The sequence below is a fragment of the Pangasianodon hypophthalmus genome, chromosome 9 (assembly GCF_027358585.1).
Source record: "Pangasianodon hypophthalmus isolate fPanHyp1 chromosome 9, fPanHyp1.pri, whole genome shotgun sequence".
NCBI classification, from domain to species: domain Eukaryota; kingdom Metazoa; phylum Chordata; class Actinopteri; order Siluriformes; family Pangasiidae; genus Pangasianodon; species Pangasianodon hypophthalmus.
Window position 1 is genome coordinate 29,503,974 of NC_069718.1, and position 24,886 is coordinate 29,528,859.

Here is a 24,886-nt window from a genome sequence, read left to right on the forward strand (position 1 = left end):
TCCCGACAATAAATGCGGAATGAAATGAAACAAGCTTTGCGTTGGCTTTATCTGGGGCAATAACAGGGAAGTAACGAACCGGGAGCTTTTATACAAACCTACAGCTTCTGCTGGACTTGGGGCCATCGACACAGGGCTTCAATTAAAGGATCCTTCTGTCCAAATATCACACAAGCTATAAAAAGAAGAGCAGATTGAATAGGGGACATAAGAACATGGCAGAAAAAAGCAGGCAGAGCCAGACACTAACTCCTTCTTACAAATTAATATACGGCCATTTTAAAGACAAATATAAACACTTACAAATAGACTGGGACAAATTAGCTAACAAATCCATATCTGAGGAAATAAACGAGGATGAATATGGGGAGGTTTTTAGGCAATGGATCAGAAATATGAAGAGCAAAGGCATGTGTGAAAATGGGCGTGACGTCATGGGGCTGGTCAGTGGGGTAGAGTCGCAGTTAGAGTCGCAGTTAGATGTGCGACTCATGATTGTGATGAGGATGAGACAATAGACCATTGGAAGATGTTACTGATGTTCTTACTAATAAAATGAAGTGACTATAACTTGTTTTGAATAAGTTTGTTGACCTTACTGAGTGTAACTAAGCAATGACAACCTTTTAAACTTTGTTTTATTAAACTCAACAGATTCAATTAACCTCTTCTTAAAATAATGAGGGTTTTGAAAAGTTGTGGGGGTCATGCGCAGTTCTACCTGTAGGTGGAGTCGATTTGGAAGCTGAGGGGAAAAGCATATTGTTTGTCCTAGTTTTTAATTGCTTAATTGGTTAATTGGTCAGTTTACATTAATCAACCGTGTAACAGTCATATTAAATGAGTTAGCGTTACACAGTGACATTGGATGTGGTGGGATTATAATCAAATTGCTGGATTGTGTTGATGGAAATTAGCAGTTTAACATTTGCTAGAATCCGTGTGTTCTCCGTTTATTCCATATGGGAGAAAAAACAGAAAAAAATGAAAATCTTAAAGCTCTGTTTTAACCAAGAAACTACTTTACCTCGCCAACATTAGCGAAGGTGACCGGCAGGGGGCGCAAAGACGCGGGGAAGACAAACACGTTCATGTGGAGCATTAAAAAAAAGATTTAAAATATTATAGGCATCTTTAGTAGGACATGATTATTTTTTTCTGTTCACATTTTAGTTTTGAGAAGGAAGAATGAGAAAATGTAAATGTAAGCGCGTTGTGAAGCTCGCGAGAGAGGTGACGGTCCTCTGTGCTTATACACGTCACTTCCTGCATGACCTTCACAACGCGCTTCCGTTTACATCAAGCGTGAACTCGACCCTCACGTGAACGCGCGTGAGACACTTGACCGGAAGCAATGTTTTATAGTTAAAGTTTAAAACATGAGTATTTTTCTTACACACACTTATCGTTTGGCTCCAGAAGACACTGATTCATCCACTGGGGTCGTATGGATTTTTCTAAAAATCTTCATTTATCTTCATCTGAAGAAAGAAAGTCATACATCTGGGATGGCATGAGGCTGAGTAAATGATGAGAGAATTTTCATTTTTGGGTGGAGTTTTCCTTTAACACTAACTAAAAACCCAATAGATCTTAAACTTTTCTTTTTCCTTTCATAGGTCATTGCAGAGTTTAATCGCTTCACAAGCAAAAGCCTCAAGCAAGATTTCTTCTCAACACTTGATCAACATACAGCTCGTTTTCTCCTAAATTTTGAATCAAAGAAGGGGCAGTTGGAAAGAGGCTTTCTGAGATCTTTGAGCAAATTAAGTCTATGGTAAGCTTGTCAGTGTTTCTTTCTTGCAAACTAAATTCTGTTACTGTTTTAGCTCAACTTTTAATTGATTCTATGTTATAATTTTTTTCAGAGCACTGACATCACTGCTAATCACACAGCAGTTCTACGTGGCCTTCCTCTCATTCTGGAGAAGAAACCACTGACTTTTTTCAAACACGTTTGGCAAGTATCCTACATTTCATTCCAAATAATGCCCACACACATATAACCACATATAGGCATGCCTCATTCAACTCTGTACACTTAACTCTCACAAACTCTGCTTTTGAAGTTTTCTTTTTCATTTCTTTTTGAACTCAGGCCCTTGTACATTTTGTTGTATGCAAGTTCCACCTTCACTGTACAGTTCACTGTTTTGAATATAAATTTAATATTTAATTTTAATTTAATTTAATTTTATTTTGATTCACAATCTTTGTTTATCTCCATTAGTTGTACATAAAGAAGGTGATGGTCCTGGATCTTTAAATGACATACATTTGTGAGGTTTGGATTTTTAATGTAACTAGGATTGTAATATTTCTGTTTTTTATTAGGACAGTGATTGGGACACACCCGACATTTCTGACCGTGATACCTGAAGACAGCCAGGATTCTCCACAAGCACTGCATCTGGAGGCTTCGCACAGAGCAATTATTCTAGAAGGAGCCATAGCGATGGATGATCCTGAAAATCTTCCACATGCCATGTGCCTGTTTTTGGGCTGATATATGCACTAAATTTGGAGAACCCTCCACAACTAAATGACATCTTTGATTTTATTCAAAGAGTATTTCTTTCCCTTGGACATAAATCCCCGAAACCAAAACTACAGTCACTTAAAAACCTTCTGCTGATGGAAGTCAATGCTGTGTGAGATTGTGTTAAGCTTGTGGTTGCACAAAAGTCAGGATTCTTGGGTGTTGTGTTTGAAACAGTCACTCGTCAGTCATAATTAGTCGCAATGCACTTGTATTATATTGTAAAAGAAAGATTGTTTTTAGTTGCACTGCACATTTGAGTTGTGTAAAGAATTGTTAATGTTACACTGAAGAATAATGTTTGGCATTTAGGAATGGCAGTGTTTGGTACATTGTAGTGCCTGAAGACAATTGAAGAAAAATAATGTTTTGCAGGAGTTTAGTTGTTGCTTTTTGTCTTAATTTTTGTAGTTCATCTTACTTGAAAATTTTAAGGCAGTCGGTTTCCTAATATTTTGGTAGTAATGTGAAATAATGATTTTGAGTCATCAGTACTTAATTATACTTGATAATTCAATTTGAGGCTTTGAGAAACCCAACCCTTTTTATTGCATATATGAATCTGTTACTGTAGTTTTACACTAAATTTATTTTACACTCAATTGCATCTGCTTATTTGCATATGAAATCAATAGAAATGTAGGCATACCCCACTTCACCACATCGGCCCTACCACTATACCCTCCAAATTATTTGACACTGGCACCAACATTTTCACCAACTCCCATTGAGATAGTGTTATATGAATGAAAGTTTTAAGCCTAGTGGTTGACCATATTCACCCATATTCAGTTTTTTGGGAAATGCATACACAAACTTGTTGGGAGCATACACAAATTCTATTGTAATAAAGTACTGAAAACCATCCCAAGTGTTTATTTTTTAATGAATTAACTTTTGAAAAAATATTTAAATAATAAATATTAAATATAGAAATAATAAAAATTAAATAATAAAATTAAATAATAAAAATTAAATTTACTAAGTAATAAATTAAATACTATTAAAATACTGTTGTCGCAGGTAATAAATCAAAAGACAGTACAACAAGGGACACCATTATGCACATGCTGGACACAAGTACTCCTCATCCACTGGAGGCCTGTTCATGCATTCATGGTGGTACCACCTTTCACAGCCATCACAGCAAACCTGGGAAAACAGGGTCATGTAGTGGTCTGTATGTTTTGAATTGTAGAGTATCTCTAAATACAGTAAACATGATCTCTAGATTAACTGACTGCTAATATTCTTACTATTCCTTTGATTTTTGGAAGTTCTCACCAACATAATGTTGTGTTCTGACTACAATTAGAAATTATTAACATCATACCTTGTATAAAGTAAATAATCACACATTTCTTCACAGAATAAGCACAATATTAATTATGCAAAGTAGATGATGTAGAAAATGAGGTAATTACTACTGCAACTCTAAAAAAGTTCAGTAAAAAAATCCTTTTCATTTTTTACATTTTGCAATGTGAATAAATTACCCATTGTGCTTCATCCTGGTCCTCCATTCCACAGTAAAAGCACAGACTGCTTAGATCATCTGTTAGGACAAACAGTATTCAACAAATATATTCACACTAATACAATTTGCATTGCACAGCACTAATTAAATAGCTGCATATTTACAATATAAAATACATAAAACCTACAACATGAAGTGATTCACAATGTTGAGCAAAAAGGAAACAGATTCTCTGAGGAGGGAAGTGGCTATGTCCAGCCTCAACTTGTCCACTGCCTTCTGTGAAGTGTAATATTTATTGCCTCCCCCTGTAAAATTTTCTCTGCAAACTGAAGATAACTTTAATTAGCTGAATGGCACAATGAATGCATGGCCTGTAATTTTTTTTAATTAATTACATTTTATTTTCTAATTAAAGTATTTAATTTCATGTTTGATTTCTTTATAGTCAAGTATTAAATATAGTGTGCAGTATAGAATTATCACATTTAATATTTTTCTTCATTTTTGTGAAACTGCATTTTTCCATCTTAAAAACATTCCTAAACTATGCCATATGCTCTCAATGTCAAATGCAGAAATGTTAATTAATGCATTCAGGACCTCAAGGCTAGATTATTGTAATGATTTACTGGGTGCTTACTCTGCACACTTAATAAACAAACTCCAGCTGGTTCAAAATGCAGCCACTAGAGTTCTTACTAGAACCTCTTATCGCATTATAGTCCTTCATGCCTGCTGCAATCTCAAAACTCTGGCCAGCTGAATATACCTAGAATATCAAATATCAATTTTACGCTAAAATTAGTCTGTCTGTTTCATTGTTATTCTGAGGTCACCATAGTCATCTGGATCCAGTCTGTATCCAGTCCAGATGATCACAGTAGTCACCCATTATACATCTTTATAGATGAACTGGACTCATTCCATAATTGTAATTCCAAAAAATGGACTGTTTACTATTGTCCTCTTTCTTGAACTGTTTTACAGCAGAATTGAATGTTGTTTGCATTAAGACATTACTTTTATGTGTATGACTGTAAAGCTGCTTTGACCAATCTTATATTATATAAAGCAAAACCTTAATAAAACCTCCATCAGGATGTATAAAAGCAGGTGAAGATCTTTACTGTAATTGTTACTGATGGTAACCGCATTTCACACTCACTTTTAAGGCCAGGACACCACAGGATGTGAACCTGCACAGTGTTATTTTAAAACATTGAAAGCTGCAAATTGGGGTGAGATTCCAAAAATGAAATGTAAGGAAAAACAAGATTCTCAGCTCAGAGAGCCTTACAAATTATGTCAGAAGAGAGAGAGAAACTTTGAAAGACAAAGATGAGGAGAAATGAGTATACAATATACATGCATCAAGTGTCATCTCGGGCTTTGTTATTTGCTTATTCTAAATAAACATTTTTTTTTTTACCCATGTCTTGATTAGAATTTTTTTTTTCATTTCATATGTTATCACAAAAAACAAAGTAGCACTTTCACGGATAAATGTGATCTAGAAGATGTAATTGATACCATATATGCTGTCTACATTGCTTGTAATTGAGATAAAATCAACATCTGTTCAGTATTTTTACATAGATTATTATGGCTCTATTGTTTTATAAACACAATAATGTGGGTCCAGCACACCCGCGAATATTGGGTCTCATTCACACACATTTCTCGAGGATCGGGCGAGAGCGCGTCTGCAAACCGCGGCATGTTTGACGAGAGAAAAGCGCCTGCGGAAAGCCCTTATATGGAGATAGCTTGGGCGTGTTTTATGCAAATGATTAAACTTGTTTACACGACCGCTTATTTATAATACTCCTAATTCTCCAACGTCAGAACCACACACATGAATCTGTTTAAGAACAAAATCATGTGGGTATGCACCTGCTGTCAATTAGGCGGAGATTTTTTGTGAAATGTTCTGTTCCTGCAAATACGAAATTATCCACGCAATTCTCAGTGAATGAAACTCACTGAGTAACAAAAATACGAACACAGTGGAAAACATCAATAAAGTGAAACTCAATAAAAAGCAATAAAAAGTGCCTATTTTCCTCAGTTATAGTGCTTACCCATTTATCTATGCCAGCAGACATCCCAGGCCAGAAAAACCTTTTAGAAATGGCATCTCTGGTCTTTTTTTGTCCAGTGTGAGCACCTGTCATGAAAATCCCTAAAAATGGCGTTAGCCTCCTCTGTGCCTCTGACCACTTTTGTTTTGATGACCTTTCCATGACCTTTCAAGTAGTACAGTGCTCCATCTATAAAATAAATTACAAATTTACACCCAATATATTAAACATTACTGGGTCGGCATTTAAACATAGACTGCAATAAATATTTAGAGCACAATGATTTGGCCTGCACTATAAACCAGAAATCCACACTAAAACTTACCTTCCAGGACATATTTGGAAGCCTTTCGTCTAATTTCATTTTTCTCTTTCTTTGCAATGTTTGGCGGATACTGGCCTTTTGTTTTGTAACACAGAATAGTTTGATATCATTCTGGATCCATGTTCTGCTGTTAATGTCGCGAAGTTGTCGCTATCGTTTTCCAGGGTCTTATGGGGATCCCACAAATGTGACGTCACATTGGTGTAATGACAGTGTAATAATATAGGCTACAATAAATGCATTTAGCATATCATGCTGTTTATATGTACAGAAATTATAATAAAATGACTTCACCTAACGTAATCTTCATTATAATATATTTATTTATCATCATATTATGGTGTAATTATGTAAACTACATTAAAACTGTTACACTAAATGTAGAGACAAATGCAGTTATTATGTAGGCTACTTATGCCTACATTTCTATTGATTTCATATGCAAATAAGCAGATGCAATTGCATGTAAAATAAATTTAGTGTAAAACAGTAACATATTGAATAATATATTCATAAGACTAATATATTCATTACAGATTCATATATGCATTACAAAGGGTTGGGTTTCTCAAAGCCTCAAATAATTTGGAGGGTATAGTGGTAGGGCCGATGTGGTGAAGTGGGGTGAGTTTCATGTTTGTGGCACTTTCCTAGAGGGAGATATGAGGGGTGCATTTCCTGGCAGAGGAGTTTGCCGTGAAAAGCATTACATTTGTTCTATTTAAGTGTGTGAGCTCAGAAGAAGCCTATTCAAAAGCCCATTTCTGAAATAGCATCCAATCTAAACAAAAAGTCAATAAATTTTATTTTTCATTTCACGCAAACACAAAATGAATACATTTGTTACATGTGTTACATGATGTTGTTGATACACTGTTACAGTATCTGCCACCTTACAAGCTTCTTTTATAGGCTGAAATAATCCAGACAAACAGTAATATCTGACACGCTGAGAAGCCAGCATGCCTAGTCCTCACCCTGTTGCTACACACTTGTTAAACAATATTCCACCATACTTACTAATTATATCTGGACTTTAATGAGAACAAATGCGAACGATAATGATAATGGCGGCTGTTATTCCTTTTCTTTCCGTTGTGAGGCATCGATCTCCAAATGCGCGTTCACGCGACAGGGGTGCATTTCGCGGCAGGGATGCTTTTTTCGGCACAACACCGGCTGTTTGAGGCGGCGCTGCGTGTTGTGCTGGATGGAGCTTGACTGCCCTCGTGTGGCCAAACCCAGGAACTGCAATTTCCCACAATCACTATTCTGTTATGAAGTATTTTATGGCGGTGTTTATAAGTCTACACTTGTAGTAGTTAGCCGGGGGAGAGTGGAGAGAACTGTTAGAGAAATATTAGAGAAATGTTAGTGAATGCTCCCGCCTCCTCCCCTCCCTTTTTCCCTTTATGTTTTACTGTAATAAGGTAAATATTGGCTTTATCTGTGTAATCTTCTTCCCTAGTTGTGGAGATTGTCGAGTGAAATAGCTGAGGCCACGTACGGAACATATGAAGTTCCACTGAAGCAGTGATGAGACTGAACATGACTTTTGGTGCTCATGATTGAATATGGCAGTTTTATTAGGAACCCTAAACATTAGAGAAGGAAATATTGAATGTGAAGTGTAGTAGTGCTAGTGCTTGTGAATAGACTCTCAGTTTAGATAGTGACCCTGAACAAAACTAACATGCAGTGCTTTATTAGGGTGCTGATGAAGTTGGAGTTGAACTGGTAAGAAAGCTATTACAACCCCTGGCAAAAATTATGGAATCACCACACTTAGAGGATGTTCACCCAGCTTTTTTACTTTATAGCAAACAAACAAATCACAGATATGACACAAAAAAGGTTTTGTTCAATAGCTTAACATTCTGGTTTGTGAAATATACATAAAAAAAATTCAAGGACATTTTTTTATTAATGGCATGTCTTTTTCCAAATCAAGTAGAGGAAAAAATTATGGAATCAATTTTTAATTTCCATTTCTAAAACAAATACTGGGACAAGTCTAAAAATGCTAATAAGTCAGCAGTTAAAAGGGAGTGCTTACACACTTTAATGGGCTGTTGGACTTGGCTAATTGAAAGGAAACATGGCTCCAATGAGAGAATTGTCAGTTGAAACAATGGAAACTCAGCTCTCTAATCACCACTGACCTTTATCTCAACTTCTCATTTCTTGTAGAAATCTGCTGGAATTATTTCATCAGTGTTAATTGGGTTACCTAGTGGTGTTAAATTAGGGTTTTTTTTTTAATGTAAGACAAGTCTCTAAGAAACTAACTATTTTCTCTTCATCTAGATTTATTTTAGATGATGTGTCTTGATACTTTTTTCAAAATTACATAGCTTATCTTTCTATATTTTTCTATAATTTTTCCTGTGTGGTCTTTAATGCCTTTAATGTATTTGTTTGTCTTGGTGTTTTTTATATGTTTAATAACTTTTTTTAATAATGTTTAAAACCATCTCATCGTTTATTTAAGCCATCTCTGATTTAATTTTATATAGATAGTCTTCCTCATCTGTGCTCCTTGTCTGTTCAGTTTGGAGCTCAACATGTGAATAAGTTTGTTATAATACTCAATTTTTTTTTTGAGCATTATCTCAAATTTTAAGATAAGATGTTATCTGTTCTTTAAAAACACGCCACATTTGGTTACTTGAGCTCATTAAAACTTTTAAGTCCTTAATCTGATTGATTTTGTTGATTAATTCACAGATTACTTGTTTATTCTTTAAGCAGGTTGTATTTAATTTCCAATATCCTCTCTGTTCATTTTCATTCAGATGTAATTTTACAGAGACAGCTAAGTGATCAGACTTGATTTATGGTATAAAACCTTTACTGAATTTAAAACATAAATTCTGTCTATTCTAGTTTTTGTCTTACTGTCATAGTGGATAAATCCATAATCATTACACTGTAAAAATGTCTGTGAAATTAACAGTGAACTGCTGTAAAATCATGACATCAAAAGAAGTGTAAATAGAAAAACAATGAAGCAGTGTTAAATGTACAGTAATATTCTGAAAATACAAAAAGTACTATAATAAAATACTGAACCAAACACAACTGTTAAAGTATGAATATGTTAAAATAATCATATTGCTTTGTAGAATTTACACATTACTGCAGATTAAACACAGAAAAACTATAATACAAAAACATGGCAGTTTTAACATAATGTATTTTTGTCATGTAGATTTTTTATACAGAAAGAAACCGTATTACATTTTACTTAAAAAAATCTAAATATCTTAGTCAACCATTAAAATACATTAGCAAACAAGGAAGATTTTTTTTTTAATAAAAAAGGATTAAATCAATATTACAAAAATAAGGAGCTAAAAATGAGCTATAAACAGCTACAACACATGGATGTGTATTTGTGTAATCAGTGTGATGATGTGATGATATCTCTGTGTTGTGTGTAGACGCTGAAGGATTTGACTTTGGATTGTAAAATATGTTATTAAAGCCTGAAGTAACTTGTAGCTGAGTGGATAAAAGGATGCGATCAGTCCCGGTTATTGTTATGGAACTTCTACATCTGAATATGAATGATTCAGCTCCCAAACTGCTGGAAATGTGGGACGGGTTCTAACGCTTCACCAAAACTGCTTTATCCTGGAAAAGAGGTTTGAGCTGAGACTCCTGTCATACGCATGTCCTAGTGAGTTTATCGTGTTTAATGCTGAAATACAAAGAAGAGCATCAGTGTAAACAAACAACATCAGAATAAACACACACACACACACACACTAAAAGTGACAATTTTATGCACAGTGTACACTGAATATTATTCAATATCGTACAATACAGTACAGTAAAGAGACAGTAAGTCAGTAACTCACTGTAGTGTCTCCAGTTTACAGTGTGGATCCTTCAGTAGATCAGAGAGCAGCTTCACTCCTGATTCTCCTGGATAATTATATTTCAGATCCAGTTCTCTCAGGTGTGATGAGAAGTTTGACCTAAGAGCTGAAGCCAGAGCAGCACAACCTTCATCTGTAATACGGCAGTAACGCATCCTGCAAGAAAGAAAACCTTCTCACACTTAACACACTCAGTTTTAGCATTGAAAACATGAACTACACAAAATCTTTATATACAGTACATTTACTCTCCATCTCACACACACAACAATGAAAATGTATCAGATCACTACAATTACAATTACCACAGATGAAAACTGCATGTTGCTGCGTTTATTAAAACTCAGGTAGGTATATGTGTATGTGTGTTTGTGTGTGTGTACACCTCAGTATCTCCAGTGTACAGTGTGGATTCTCCAGTCCAGCAGAGAGCAGCTTCACTCCTGAATCCTGTAGTTTATTCTCACTCAGGTTCAGTTCTCTCAGACTGGAGGAGTTTGAGCTGAGAACTGAGGACAGAACTCTACAGCTTTCCTCTGTCAGATTACACCCACACAGCCTGGAAGAGAAATGATGAAACATCAGAACACTGATCTCAAACACACAAACACAGCCATAATACAGCTAAAGTTGAACATGGAACAGAAATGTCAGTGTGTTTCTCTCACACACAGAAATCAGAGGACAGGACGCCACATCAGCACATTTACAGGAGCAGGGACGTCTTTCTGCACTCCACAATCTATCAGCTACAATTTATTATAAGACCATTAGTTCATGTACATAACACACATGTGAGAGCGAGCAGCCTACAAACAATACACTCTGATCTGTGTTCAAGTTTCTACAACCAACACTGCAGATATCGTTCATTTTTACTGTAAATTTAAACATAGATCTAAAATGTTTTGTTCATATGCTAACTGCCCCGTCCTCTCAGAGTGTGAGTCATGGGGAAACACAGCACTAGTAGGGTTGCCAGATTTACACCATACTGTGCGTGATTTGAAACAAAGTTGAGATGTGAAAAACAGGTCTGCTGGTGGGATTTTGGAGCTTATTTATAAACAGTCCACAGCTGTCAAGAACTTTTTTTAAATAAAAAAAAATTGGAATAATATTAAACCAATTTCTACAAACATATGCTCTGGCAAAGAGGAGATGTAAATGCAGACAGTGTAGACCTAGCTACAATGTACAGAACCATTTCTGTTTTCTCCAGATCACAACTTATTTTTCTCACGATGCTGAAATGCATGATTAGGCATATGTGCTGTACAGCATTGGATAAGTACACCTGTTTTTTTTTAATCAGCAACTGATAAGAGGAAACAGCTGGCACAGTGGTAGAGCTGCTGCCTCACAGTTCCAAAGTCCTGGGTTTGATCCTGAGCTCAGGTGACTGTATGGAGTTTCATTTTATTTTTCCTAAATATCCCCATGGGGATCAATAAAGAACATTTATTTATCTATTTAATTCACTGTATGTTTGTCAGTGCTAGCCAGTCTTAATATGCAGTACATTTACTGTCCATCTCACACACACAACAATGAAAATATATCAGATCACTACAATTACAATGACCACAGATGAAAACTGGATGGTTCTGCGTTTATTAAAACTCTGTACTGTGTGTGTGTGTGTGTGTGTGTGTGTGTGTGTGTATACCCCAGTTTCTCCAGTGTACAGTGTGGATTCTCCAGTCCAGCAGAGAGCAGCTTCACTCCTGAATCCTGCAGTTTATTGTGACTCAGGTCCAGTTCTCTCAGACTGGAGGAGTTTGAGCTGAGAACTGAGGACAGAACTCTACAGCTTTCCTCTGTCAGATTACACCCACACAGCCTGGAAGAGAAATGATGAAATATTAGATTTATTTATCTGATTGTGAAATGAGGTGTTTCCATCAGTTGGGAAATAAACTGTCTACCTGAACACAGGGTTCTAATGTCAGGATAAAAATATAAAATGAACAGCCTGTGTATAAACTTGGACTGCTCTTGGACAGATCCATGTGTCTCAGCTCATATGAGACGATGTATTTAACTTTCTGAAACTAGATAATAACAGAGAGGCCACTCTGAACAAACACGTCTCTTTATTTCTAGCAGAGAGTTTTTCATACAGTGTGTTCAGCAGCTCTGGGGAAAGTTCTGCTGGAGAACATTTACACATTTACACACTGTCCTTTACTGCTTCATTACAGTGTGTTCAGTGTGTAGATCAGTGTACATTGTGCACACATTTACTTTCCATCACAAACATTTTCTGGAATATTTTTGCTGGACCTTAAACTAATAACGTCACACACACATATGAATCACGTAACACCCCAAGTAGATTAGGTTTACTGTAATATTTTCTTTTATGGACTTCCCAAAAAAAATCTTTATCCATTACAGTTAGTACAAAATGCAGCTGTTCAGCTTCTAACACAAACTAAAGAGAGACCATATTACTCCTATTGTGCAGGAACTGCACTGGTTACCTGTGACATCCAGAGTCGATTTTAAAGTGCTCTTATTAGTTTTAAAACTCTTAATGGCATTGCACCTGCGTATTTAGCAGAATGCCTGATGGATTTCACCCCAAATCATTTTTAACATCAACAAATGCTGGCTTCCTTAAGGTGAAATTTAATAAGAAGCTCGGTGAAACTGCTTTTAGTGTCTCTGCTCCCAGGATGTGGAACTCACTCCCAGCGTATATCCATCAGACACCTTCACTAAATATATTTAAAAAGCAGCTTAAACATGTTTATTTATCTTGCCTTTTAATTAGTCCTCTTGATTATATTCTTAAAACTGCCTTTTGATCTCTTAATGGTCTTTTTAATATTTTAATTTTTGTTTGATTACATATATTTTTTTCTTAATGACTTTTTAGGATTTAATGTTTTATTTTTAGGTCATTTATTTACCTTTCCTTTTAATTAATTCTCTATGCTTAAAACTGCTTTTTTTATCTCTTAATGGTCTACTCAATATTTTATTTTCTGTTTGATTCCTCCTATTTATTTTTTAATGACTTTTTACGTTTTAATATTTAATTTTTATTTTTATGTTGTGTTATTAGTATCATTTTATTATATATTTTTCATTATGAAGCATTATGTAACAAATTATTATTATTATTATTATTATTATTTGTAGTAGTAGTAGTAGTAGAAATATGTGTGTGTATGTGTGTATACCTCAGTTTCTCCAGTGTACAGTGTGGATTCTCCAGTCCAGCAGAGAGCAGCTTCACTCCTGAATCCTGCAGGTTATTGACACTCAGGTTCAGTTCTCTCAGACTGGAGGAGTTTGAGCTGAGAACTGAGGACAGAACTCTACAGCTTTCCTCTGTCAGTTTACACCCACGCAGGCTGGAAGAGAAATGATGAAATATCAGAACACTGATCTCAAACACACAAACACAGCCATAATACAGGTAAAGTTTAACATGTAACAGAAATGTCAGTGTGTTTCTCTCACACACAGAAATCAGAGGACAGGACACCACATCAGCACATTTACAGGAGCAGGGACGTCTTTCTGCACTCCACAATCTCTCAGCTACAATTTATTATAAGACCATTAGGTCATGTACATAACACACACATGTGAGAGCGAGCAGCCTTCAAACAATACACTCTGATCTGTGTTCAAGTTTCTACAACCAACACTGCAGATATAGTGCATTTTATTACAGAAAACAAAGAATTATAGAACTGTACACTACCAGTTAATAACATGCCAATACTAGTGGTACTTTACAGTGAGTTATATGTTGAATTTCACAGAGACGGTAAAACAGTTGTTGTGTGTTGTTTTCTGTGCTTGTACAGTTACAAATCTGTCAGCTCGAGAACTAAGATTTTACACACACACTGGATCAGGTGTTTGGTGTGGACCCGATTACAGGTGGAGTGTTCACCAACATCCTGACAAATCCAAACTAAAGAGAAAGTTTGCTCTGTTCAAACCAAAAAAGTTAGGTGTGAAAGCGTCCTTATTCTCTCTCTCACTTGTCCTTCAGTGCAGATTGGGCTGTGCGATATGGTGATACACAAGACGATAAATTTGAATAATGAATAATGTCTATTGATAGATATTTTCCTGTATCGTCTATATCACCAATGTCCAAAAGCCACTTTTCAGCAGCTGATTTATGTCACTAAGGACGGTGCTAGGAGCTACTAGCAGTGTGCTGTGACAAGAAAGAAGGCTCCTGAGTGGCACACCAGAAAAGTGTTCATTCTCTTTTCCAAGGATCTTGAGTTCAAATCCTGATGATGCCACAGCCATCAATGTCCAGGAGTCCAAGTGAGCAAGACAGTCCATGATCTCAGGGAGGGAGGGGTGGCATACTCTCTCTCCCCTATCAATCACAGTGATACTAACTGATCATGGGCGTCTGTGAGCTCATGCATATAAAGTATATCATGTGTCAAACATGGTGGAGGAAGTGTTATGGCATGGGCATGTATGGCTGCCAACGGAACGGGCTCACTGGTGTTTATTGATGATGTCACTGCTGACAGAAGTAGCAAGATGAATTCTGAGGTGTATAGGGCTATACTCTCTGCTCACATTCAGCCAAATGCTACAAAACTGATATGACGCCGCTTCACAGTGCAGGTGGATAATGACCTTAAACATACTGCGAAAGCAACTCAAGACTTTTTGAAGGCAAAGAAATGGAATATTCTTCAATGGCCAAGTCAGTCACCTGATCTCAACCCAATAGAGCATGCTTTTCACTTACTGAAGACAAGACTGATGGCAGAAAGACCCACAAACAAGCAGCAACTGAAGGTGGCTGTAGTGAAGGCCTGGCAAAGCATCTCCAGGGAGGAGACTCAGAATTTGTGTTTTGAGAACATGGGCTCCAGACTTCAGGCAGTCATTGACTCCAAAGGATTTTCATCCAAGTATTAAAATTATGGTTATATTTACAATTATGTCACTTTGTCCAAATACTTTTGAGCCCCTGAAAATGGAGGTACTTTGTTGAAAATTGCTGTAATTCCTAAATGGTAAATGCCATATTTTTGTGGAACCTTTTAAAATAAAGCTGAAAGTCTACACTTTGATCACATCTTGATTGTTTTATTTCAAATCCATTGTGGTGGATGTATAAAGGCAAAATCACGAAAACTCTGTCATTGTCCAAATACTGTTTTTCACTAGTTTTGCATTTGGCTAGGGTCACTGTCACTACTGGTAGCATGAGGCGATACCTCGACCCTACAGAGTTGCACAGGCAGTCCAACTCCTCCAGGATGGCACATCAATACGTGCCATTGCCAGAAGGTTTGCTGTGTCTCCCAGCACAGTCTCAAGAGCATGGAGGAGATTCCAGGAGACAAGCAGTTACTCTAGGAGAGCTGGACAGGGCCGTAGAAGGTTCTTAACCCATCAGCAAGACCGGTATCTGCTCCTTTGTGCAAGGAGGAACAGGATGAGCAGTGCCAGAGCCCTACAAAATGACCTCCAGCAGGCCACTGGTGTGAATGTCTCTGACCAAGCAATCAGAAACAGACTTTATGAGGGTGGCCTGAGGGCCCCACGTCCTCTAGTGGGCCCTGTGCTCACTGCCTGGCACCGTGGAGCTCGATTGGCATTTGCCATTGAACACCAGAATTGGCAGGTCCGCCACTGGCACCCTGTGCTTTTCACAGATGAGAGCAGGTTCACCCTGAGCACATGTGACAGACATGCAAGGGTCTGGAGAAGCCGTGGAGAATGTTATGCTGCCTGTAACATCGTTCAACATGACCGGTTTGGTGGTGGGTCAGTGATGGTCTGGGGAGGCATATCCGTGGAGGGACGCTCAGACCTCTACAGGCTAGACAATGGCACCCTGACTGCCATTAGGTATCGGGATGAAATCCTTGGACCCATTGTCAGACCCTACGCTGGTGCAGTGGGTCCTGGGTTCCTCCTGGTGCACGACAATGCCCGGCCTCATGTGGCGAGAGTATGCAGGCAGTTCCTGGAGGATGAAGGAATTGATATCATGGAATGGCCCCTACGCTCGCCTGACCTAAATCCAATAGAACATTGGGACATTATGTTTCGGTCCATCCGATGCCGCCAGGTTGCACCTCAGACTGTCCAGGAGCGCAGTGATGCCCTGGTTGCCAGACCCCAATGGACCCTCTCCAGTTTGCATATAGGAAAAATAGATCGACTGATGACACCATTGCTCCAACCGTTCACAATGCCCTCACACACTTGGACAAGAAAAACACTTATGTGCGGATGCTGTTTATTGATTACAGCTCTGCATTTAACACCATCATCCCATCAAAACTCATCACAAAGCTCAGAGATTTAGGACTGAACTCTCATCTCTGCAACTGGATAATAGACTTTCTGACCTGCAGACCCCAAGTGGTGAGAATTGGTAACCATTTCTCATCCACACTTACCCTGAGCACAGGAGCCCCACAGGGCTGTGTTCTCAGCCCCCTCCTATACTGTGTTCACACACGACTGTGCTGCCAAACACAGTTACAACATCATCTTTAAATTTGCTGATGACACATCAATCCTGGGTCTCATCACAAATGGAGATGAGACGGCCTACAGAGATGAGGTGAGAGCACTATCATTTACATTTATGGCATTGGCAGACGCCCTTATCCAGAGCGACTTACAATACTATCACAGTGGTGCCATGACAACAACCTCTGCCTCAACATCAGCAAAACCAAAGAGATGATTGTGGACTACAGGAGGACACAGGAGGTCAGCCACGCCCCCTTATACATCAACGGTACTGCAGTGGAAAGAGTTAAGAACATCAAGTTCCTTGGTGTGCACCTCTCCGACGACCTGTCCTGGTCTCTGCACACCACATCAGTAGTTAAATCTGCACGCCGGTGGCTCTATTTCCTACGGAAGCTCAAAAGCTTTGGTCTCCCTCCCAGCATCCTTACAAACTTCTACAGATGTACCATTGAGAGCATCCTGATGGGGTGCCTTACTGTATGGTACGGCAGCTGCTCAATCCTCGATTGCAAGGCCCTTCAGAGAGTTGTGAGAACAGCTGAAGTCATCATCGGCAACAAACTTCCATCCCTTCAGGACATCTTTCATCTGTGATGTCTGAGGAAGGCCCGAAAAATCATAACTGACCCTAGCCTAAATTTAGGTTTATTGTTCAGTAAGTAGAATAAGTAACATATAGGTAATTGGCAGAGAATAGAATCCACCCGCGAGAGTGTCAACCCAGAAAGGCTATCCGGGTTCCGACATTTTTGGCGAGCCAGCCAGGAGCATTCAGTCCAGAACCAGCAGGTTGAAAAACAGCTTCTACCTGCAGGCTATCAGAACCCTTAATAAACTGTAAAAAAAAATTGTCTCTAAAACCTTGCATACTTGCACAACGACATTACACTACCTCAAAAGCAAAACCTGCAGCTCAACCTTGCACCTCAAAAGCAAAAGCAAAACCTGCACCTCAACCTTGCACCTGCACCTTATTTGTATTTTTGTTTTTTGTTATTGTTATTGTTACTTGTTATTTGTTATTGTTATTGTACTGCTGTAGACTGCCTAAGCCTCACAAACAGCATTTCAATGTACATTGTCACTGACACTTGTATATATGACAAATAAACTTGAAACTTGAAACTGAAACTTGGTTCAGATCTGGGAGGAAATACACCAGGACAGCATCTGTTGTCTCATTAGGAGCATGCCCCGACGTTGTCAGGCATGCATACAAGCACGTGGGGGCCATACAAACTACTGAGTACCATTTTGAGTTGCTGCAATTAAATTTCTGCAAAATGGCCTAGCCTGCTGCATCATTTTATCACTTTGACTTTCAGGGTGTCTTTGAATTCAGCCCTTTGTAGTTTGATAATTTTCATTTCCATCAAACGATGTGGCATCCTTTTGTTCCTAACACATTACCCAGTCCATATAAGTACAGATATCCAGCATGATATTTTTCCCCATTGAGAGATGATGTGTTTTCAAAGTGTTAATTTAATTTTTTTGAGCAGTGTATATATATATATATATATATATATATATATATATATATATATATAAATTTCAAGATATTAGCATCAGTGCAGACATAAAGTGTTTAAAGTTTGAAAACACATTTAAACACATTTGATACTATTTAAAGATGATTAGAGTAACTGTTAACAAGCATTAATCGAAACAGTGCAGTTCAGTGTTACAATAAAATAACAAAGCATGCAGTAATACATTTATAAATAAAAAATACTCACTCAGCTTTTCTGGAGGCTTTGACCACTGGCAGCAGCCTCAGAAGACATTCCTCTGATGGGTCATATGTACTCAAATTAAACACATCCAGCTCCTGTTCTGAGTTCAGTAACACAAACACCAGAGCTGACCACTGAGCAGGAGAGAGTCTGGTTCCACTGATACGACTGTAACCTCCTCTGTTCAGGTAAGTTTGTACTTCCTGCACTAGAGAATGATCATTAAGTTCATTCAGACAGTGGAACAGATTGATGGATTTCTCTGGAGATGGATTCTCCCTGATCTTCTCCTTGATGTACTCAACTGTTTCCTGTTTGCTGTGAGAGCTGCTTCCTGTCTGTGGCATTAAGCTTCGTAAGAGAGTCTGATTGGACTCCAAAGAGAGACCCAGAAGGAAGCGAAGAAACAGGTCCAGGTGTCCATTCTCACTCTGTAAAGCCTTGTCCACTGCACTCCTGAGGAAATCAGACATGTTTGACTTTCTGAAAAGATCAGACAGATCAGTGGCTTGTTGTTCTGTTACACTTCTGCTGATGGAGGAGAGAAATGCAAATAAAGCAGCCAGAAACTCCTGAACACTCAGATGTACAAAGCTGAACACCTTCCCCAGGTGAAGCCCAAACTCCTCTCTGAAGATTTGGGTACACACTCCCGAGTACACGGACACTTCTCTGCCATCAATGCCACACTCTCTCAGGTCTTCCTCATAGAAGATCAGGTTTCCTTTCTCCAGCTGTTGGAAAGCCAGTTTTCCCAGTGCCAGGATACTCTCTCTGGTCTTCTGAGGATCAGGGTCACATTTCTGATGGTACTTTTGGTCCTTGTGTTTGATCTGAAAGATCAGGAACTGTGTGAACATTTGAGTCAGAGTCTTGGGGATCTCTCCACTCTCTGCTTGACCCAACATTCTCTCTAGAACAGTGGCTGAAATCCAGCAGAAGACTGGGATGTGGCACATGATGTAGAGGCTTCTTGAAGACTTCATGTGTGTGATGATTTTATTGGCCAGGCTCTGATCGCTGATCCTCTTCCTGAAGTACTCCTCTTTCTGAGGATCACTGAACCCTCGTACCTCTGTTACCTGGTCTACACACTCAGGAGGGATCTGATTGGCTGCTCCTGGTCGAGAGGTTATCCAGAGGTGAGCAGAGGGAAGCAGATTCCCCTTGATGAGGTTTGTCAGCAGCACATCCACTGAGGCTGACTCTGTCACATCACACAATCTCTCATTGATCTGGAAATTTAGAGGAAGTCGACACTCATCCAGACCATCAAAGATCAACAACACTTTGTAGGAGTCACAGTCTATTAATTCCAGTTTTCTCATTTCTGGGAAAAAGTGGTGAAGAAGACTCATCAGACTGAGATTTTGCTGCTTCATCAAATTCAGCTCTCTAAAGGGAAGTGGAAACATGAAGAAGACATCCTGATTTGCTTTTCCTTTAGCCCAGTCCAGAATGAACTTCTGCACAGAGACTGTTTTTCCAATTCCAGCAACTCCTTTAGTCAGCACAGTTCTGATGGACTTGTCTTTAAAGAGGTCATTGCATTTGATGGATGTCTCCTGTGTTGCTGGTCTCCTGGATGCTGTCACAATCTGTCTCACCTCATGTTCATTATTGACCTCTCCAGTCCAACCCTCTGTGATGTAGAGCTCTGTGTAGATCTCATTCAGAAGTGCTGAGCTTCCATGCTGTGAGATTCCTTCATTAATTCTTTTAAACTTCTCTCTCAGGTTGGATTTCAACTCTGGATTATAGACCGGGGACACAGACTCTAATAAACAAAGTAATAACATGTATTAATGCAAAATCTCTGAACACAATATAAAATGCTAAATTCTTTCAAATGCTGCTGTTCATTCCTGATTCATGTACTAAATATTATTGCAGGAACAGGACCATTGTACAGAGTAACCACAAGCTGGACCCTGAACAGAACAGAAAAGCACCAGATGTACATGATACTAAAATAAAACTTAAAACTTAAAGTGTTAATATCTAAAACAATTTCCTCTCTCTAAAGCGAACCTGATGGAATAAAGCCATGACTCAGAGCTCTTACTGTTGTGCAGTGTGTTAGCGAGATCTGTGTGGTTCATGTTCTTCAGGACGTGCAGTGTGATCTTCAGCGCTCCCTCTCTGACACTGTGCAGATCCTCCTGATCCTCCACCTCTCTCTCAGTGCATGCTGGGTAATCTGGACCCAGGAGCTTCCTAAACCTCTTCAGCTCATTCTTTATCAGAGTGATGACTTTGTGTTCCAGCTCCTGGTTAGAAACACACAGTAACAGATCTAAATATTATAATGTTACATAGTGAGAGATGCTTTAATTTTAGGAAAAGAAAAAAAAACTCTGTCTATTGCCACAGTTACAACTGTCTGATTACCCATAATGATGCTGCACATTGATTAAACAACACAAGTCACACACACCTTGAATATGGACTCCAACTGATTTGTGCTAATGTTTGATTTCTTCTTTTGTGGTCTGTGAACAAACAAAACACATCATGTAATATGGACTATATGTATTCATAGCTGCACAACACACACTAATTAACAGAAGGATAAAGATATTTAAAGTTGCATGAGGTAAGATAAGTACATTTTTTAAAGTTCAGGTCTCTAACAGTTAAGTATGTAGTTCCACATTTATGATTTTTACTCCTTAAGCCTGCCGCCAATTCCCGCCCATGTTCACAAAGCCCCACCCCCATTATGCTTTATAATTTACCCAGCACAGCGCTCTTATACAGAATTACGTGATAAAGTGAAAAGCTTCCTCCAACTGACTAGCTCGCTTTTCATTTTTTCTTTTTTGATTTTGTTCCACTCGATGCCTCAATGCTGGACAACGCTGGAGCTCATCTGTGGTTCTCTTTCAAAGCTAAAACAATTTGACTAGTTTTTAATAACAGTGATTAGCATGGCTATAGACTAGTTTATATACAGGATGGCTGAGTGAATTATTGTCTAATCATGTTACACAGATACTCTGCTTGTTACATCAGTGAGCTTCAGATCTTCATGTCTCCAGTGTCCTAGGCGGCTGAGATTAGGATTTTAGCATTTAGCTTTTGCTCACACAGCCAAAAGCAGCATGAAGGCCAAGTTATAGCCCTAGAAATAAGTGACATTCTCATAGTGATTTATGAGGATGGTCAAGAGTGCTTTTATTGCACCATTATTTATTTATAATGAGTTCTCAGTGATTTTTTCAGCTAAACCTATTCCTATTAGCAATGTTAGAATAGCTATATAGTTATCTAACATTACAATATCAAGGTGATTAATCCAAAGCATTTACTTATTCCTTATCCTTGATAAAAATCTATCTACTGGATTTGTTATGTAAAGCAGGCCACTGAAACAGTTCAGAGCTTACAGATTGTGTTTACAGACCCGTCCAGGAGCAACATCACTAATTCCCTGTCCAGCTTCATTCCTTCATCAGTAATAAAATACTCCATCTTGGAAAAGCACTGCTAGTGTTTATCCAAGTGTTAGTGCCTTTCTTGTTAGGTTTTTTCCCTGAAGCACAATGTGATTTTTTTTTTGCTAACACAAGAATTATCTGGCTGCACTGGGAGCTTACTAGGATTGCCACGGGATTGGAAAGTAAAATGCTGTGTCACTTATTGAGTCAATAAAGTATGTCATTTGTCCCGTATTTTCGTAGAAGCAGGAAAATGGTGTAATGATATGTGCCAATGAAAATCTCAGATAGAAAGACCACTGTTATTTTCATGTTGTACACATCATCTAGAAATATATAGATGTAAAAATCAGTTATTGCAATTTTAACACTCTCATCTTAACAGAATACACTGATTTCAGAATTTCCTAACTGATACTAACATATTTAGAAACAAATACTTGAAAGAATAAATATATTATATATATTATAATATTATGTATATAGTCTTTAATTTCCCAGGTGTAAATGTTCTTCTGTAGCACCACAGACCCTCCAGCTCAGGGACTGCAGGCTGAACTGAACTCTTAAAGCAGTTTTCCTCACTGCCAGTCCGAGAGCTGCAGCACTGCACAGTTTAGTGTTTTACTGCTTCAACACCTGATAAAGCTCATGAAGGGCTTCATAATGAGGCGAGTGAGTTTGATCAGGTGGAACACTGCTGTAAAACACCTCACTATACTGACCTCACATCAGTAGAACTGTCTCTGTCTCTGAAGGTAATTGGAAATCCCATTGACGCGTCACTCTTCATGGACACACAGCTGGGTTCTGGTGAGTCTGATCTCTTTCCCTCCATCATTCTAGAATTACAACAGAAATATCAGCAATAATTAATACTCTGCTGTCTCAGCACTGTTAAACAATGTGTTCATCATTAAACACCAAGAATTCCATCTTTTTAATTCAGCTACAGTCTGCACACTTATTCAAACAGGAGACTCGCCTCATACCTCAGGAATTACTCTGATGTCAGGAGTCCCAATCACAGCTAACTGACTCAGCTGGGTCTTAAAGCCTGTAGAGTTCACTGACTCAAAGCTATGCTGCTCTTATGCTACACATTACACAGTCCTTTTTACTCTTCTCTCAGTGAATGATTTCTCTAAACTGTTCTTACATCAGATCAGTGATATATTCACTGCTATTAAACACCTTAAAGCAAAGTTTAGTTCCTCTGTTAACTAGTGAGTGTTTAAAGATACAGATCTGTTCCCATGAGACGGTGTGTATTTATTGCTGGTGAATGGAAAAGTAACTCACCTCTCGTCTTTCTTTAAGTCCTGTTTTCCAGACACACTCATGTTGGAGGTCATGTCTCCTTCTCCAGATTACAGCAGGACAAACGTTTACTTCACTCCAACATCGGTGTGTTAAATCAAACCCTGTATCAGCACAGAGTTCACTTACAGGAAATAGTCACGGTATCAAGTCCTAAAACAACCTGTGTACATTAAACCTTCAGTACAAACCCACAAAACTCTTCTGCATCTAGTGTCACTTCAGTGTGTTTATATATTATAGCTTTAGATTTAGATACTCACTGTGTTTTTACTCCTGAAATGGTTTATTTTCCCCTCGACACAAAATGGAGCTGCTGTGATTTACTTTCACTTCACTTTTCACTTTAACTGTTTATTCTGCAGAGGGGAAGTGTGTGTGTGCGCGTGAGCAATGTTTATGTAACTGAACAATATTTAAAGGTGGATTTTTAAGTGATTCTGCAGTAAAATAGTAAACAGTAAAAACAGATTAGTACATTTTCACATGTTATGAAACTTGTTTTATATTCAAAGTGGACTCTTTCCAATCTTTCAGCATAGAACATGTATTAATTAAGCTATCCACCAAACTGTGGGGTATTCTACACTGCCTGTAAAGAATAACCTCACAATATACGGAGAAGTCTACAGGGAATTTGCTTTCGTTTGGTTACACATTTAGATGAACAACACAACAGGCTTACTCTACTAACCACCACAGTCTTATAGTCTAAACTTGAATCAAAATGTTGTATTTTCCAGTTAAATTTGTACTGGACTTAGTAATCCCATTCAGAAAGCCTGTCCCTGTTATGTGCTGCAGACCAGCACTTCTCTCCTTTGGATCATGGGACCAAGTAAGAGTCGAACATGGGAAAGAGTTTTATCTCACACTTTTTATCCAAGAACAGCTTGCAAAGTACAGCCACAATCAATCAAGTCTGCCTTATCTGCAAACTCAGTCAGCACAGGTGATTTTGGGATTGCTGAATGAAAGTGTATAAAATGTGAGAAAGTTTATTCTTTGGTTTATATCAATAGAATGTCTTATATTGTTAATATGCGAGTGACATTAAACAACATTTTCCTCCAACAGAGCCACACAGTTGAGAGAATGTGGCCAGAAACAAATAATCAGCTTAATTACCCAATAAAGGCATCCTTAATTCAGTTAATAGACAGAGATGAATTGAACATGGAGGATAATGTGGCCAGATATTGCTGATCCAACCTGTCTTGCCATGTAACCCATCTTGGACTCACCAGAGTAGTTCAGGCATGAAATGCACATAGTGAACAATACATACAGTATGGAACAGTGAACATACTTCTGTATTTTCTATTCTGTTGAAATTCAACCCAACCCTATCCCACAGTTATGTTTATGTGTATATACAGATCTGCTAGTTTGTTAGCTACACCTACCTTGTGCCTACACTCACTGAGCCTTACATTCATTACCTATAAGGCGGATTATCTGATTTAAAAAAAAAAAGGCCAGTGATGGAGATACAAGTTGAGTGTACCAAATAAACTGAAAACCCTGTATATATGTGTAAATGTGTGTGCAAGTGTGGTTCATAAATTCACACTAAATAACAG

The 24,886-nt window shown here is 38.1% G+C and overlaps 1 protein-coding gene and 1 long non-coding RNA gene across 3 annotated transcripts in view; one reads left to right on the top strand and one right to left on the bottom strand.

Annotated features, from left to right (window-relative positions):
• LOC128318908 (uncharacterized) overlaps positions 1-10,570 on the bottom strand; it is a 30,156-nt gene extending 19,586 nt beyond the window's left edge. The window contains exon 1 of the long non-coding RNA XR_008302333.1: positions 10,289-10,570. This is a non-coding gene — a long non-coding RNA (uncharacterized LOC128318908). The remainder of the gene's footprint in view (positions 1-10,288) is intronic.
• The window catches only part of LOC113523737 (NACHT, LRR and PYD domains-containing protein 3-like), a 152,080-nt gene that overhangs the window by 78,253 nt on the left and 48,941 nt on the right, over positions 1-24,886 (top strand). The gene's annotated exons all lie outside the window — the stretch shown is intronic.